At 44.5% G+C, this 2317-nt stretch overlaps 1 long non-coding RNA gene across 1 annotated transcript; it reads right to left on the reverse strand.

Annotated features, from left to right (window-relative positions):
* Positions 1–221: 221 nt before the first annotated feature.
* LOC111256241 lies at positions 222–1996 on the reverse strand. The gene is made up of 2 exons (XR_002676254.1): positions 1860–1996; positions 222–1745 (listed from the first exon to the last, which is right to left on the reverse strand). It is a non-coding gene; the product is annotated as an uncharacterized LOC111256241 (long non-coding RNA).
* Positions 1997–2317: the final 321 nt, after the last annotated feature.

The raw sequence follows: 2317 nt of genomic DNA on the forward strand, positions 1-2317 counted from the left end.
TTTGGCCTTTTCTTTCTTAGAGACCGAAGAGAAGAGAAAGAATGGGGCATTCGCTCCCTATAAATACAGCATGCTTGTAGCTGCACGAGCATCAGCAGCTCGCAGCTTGATAAGCACATATTCCATTCACATTCACAGTAATAGCAAAGCATCGAAATGGCTTCTGCTGCTAAGACCAAGATGGTTGCCATTGGCATTATGATGGCCATCCTGTTCGTCGGGATAGCCTCTGCTACGCCGGCACAAGAGGTGTGCGTGGACACGACAAAAGAAGTTCCACGCGACGACACCTGCATCTGCTCTAAGAACTGTGCCTGTGCTGGCATGTGCATCCTGCAGGGTGAGGGGGATGTTAAGACCTGTTTCGTCGATTGTGTCCTAAAGAACGACTGCCAGTGCCCTCCTAAGGACCAGGGCGCCGAGAAGAAGACGGACGGCTAAGTTGACCGTAATGCCATGCCTGAGTTCTCAGGCCACCATCATGTTGCAATAATGATGTATTGTGTTCTTCCCTCATCTCCCATGCATGCATGCATATGTCATCATTGCCGTATGCTTGAGGGCAGGGTTATTGTTGTCGGGTGTCATAGCTTATATATAGCTGCAAAATAAAATGTTCAAGTGTGTGTTTGTGTTATCACGTGTATGGTTTCTATATCGAAGTTGTATGCATGCATATCATATTTGTTAACCATAATAATGTAATATTGATGTACATGTGATGTGTTCCATTTGCTCCTATTTACTTTGACGTCGTTATTTACTCTACGGCCTTCTGGGTTTCTTCCATATGGTACACCAACTTATATATCGTTGGAACATGCTTGTAACACCTCAAAACAGCAGCAAAGATAAAAGAACAGGGCACACGGAAGCAACTTAAATCATCTAGATAAACATCTAACAAACTGGATAAAAACAGATTATAAGCTAAGCAAAGGTTTCACAACCAAAAATTTTTATTACAACATATGTGTCCAAAATATATATATGAAGAGATGTGTGCACACGTGCTGTTACTCCCATCCAACTAGGCACCCTCCAAACTCAAGAACCTGCGAAGGGGAAAAAAGCGTACGAGGTTTATGGAAAACCTCAGCAAGCAAACTGCGTCAACCAAGTCATTTAAACCATAATATATTAAGCAACAATTTAAGAATTATTGTTATAAAAGAAGCACCACATCACTTCGAGTAGTAAGATAAATAAATACTTCACAACAATACTTCATAATGAATATGAAAATGGTGCAATGCAATGCATGACTTCACTTCTACCCACACATCCCCAAGGAAGGACGTGAGGGCTGGAACCACATTGCTATATGTCAACGTGCGTTATTGTACCGGTACATACCGTAGCAATCCACCTACGGTTTCTTCATATGCATAAACAATATGAGAATGCAAATGCAAGATTGCAATGCACGAACTTCATATACTTCAAATTCATATCATCAAAAGTGAAGCCTCAAGTGGAACAATGTATGTGGTGAAAACTGCGACGAGGGCAAAAATTCTCCCTAGCCATTAACGGCGTCGAGTACCGCTACACACACGTGCTAGAACATCTGAAACCTTAGGGAAAACATGTGTTGCAGCAGGGACATGCCTCACCTAGGGTTTCCCCTTAAAAACAGCAAGGGCAACGGCAACGGCGGTGATCCCGACCATGATTCCCACTCGTTTTCCTCTTCCTAGCGACAAACGTCACGGCAGCCCCGTCGATTGCACCTAAATTGCAACCTACATAGCGGCAACACCATGAACAGCGAGGAAAGGCAACTAATTGGGGGGAAACTAGACAGCGAGGAAAGGCAACTAATTGGGGGGAAACTGGGAGAGGAAAGGAAGCCCAACCAATTTTTGGAGAGGAGCGGAGATGACGGATGGTGGCGTACCCTAATTTCCCTTCTCTTCTCTCTTCTCTTGTTCTCCCTCTCCACTTTGGATCACAGCAAAAGGGAGTGATGGCGCTGGGGTAGGAGGCGTAGGGGTATAGGGCTTAGAAAAGGAGAGGTGGGCCGGCAAGGGAAAACACGAAGGAAGAAAAAGGAATCGGCTACTGTAGCCGCAAGGGTACTGTAGCTATGGGGCCATGGCGAAATCTTGAGCCGTCCATGACTTCATGACTGGAACTCCAGACAAGACATATCAGTGATCAAATAGAATGGATTCGATGAGCTCTATGCAAATATGGCATCCTTTCGTTCATCCGAGCGACGGATCTAAAAGTCAACTTTTAGCCATCAACTTTATGTATTCCGACATACAAAGCGTATTTTATCCTTGCCGCATTCTGGGTGTTACAATGCTAT

This window comes from Setaria italica, chromosome I, assembly GCF_000263155.2.
Source record: "Setaria italica strain Yugu1 chromosome I, Setaria_italica_v2.0, whole genome shotgun sequence".
NCBI classification, from domain to species: domain Eukaryota; kingdom Viridiplantae; phylum Streptophyta; class Magnoliopsida; order Poales; family Poaceae; genus Setaria; species Setaria italica.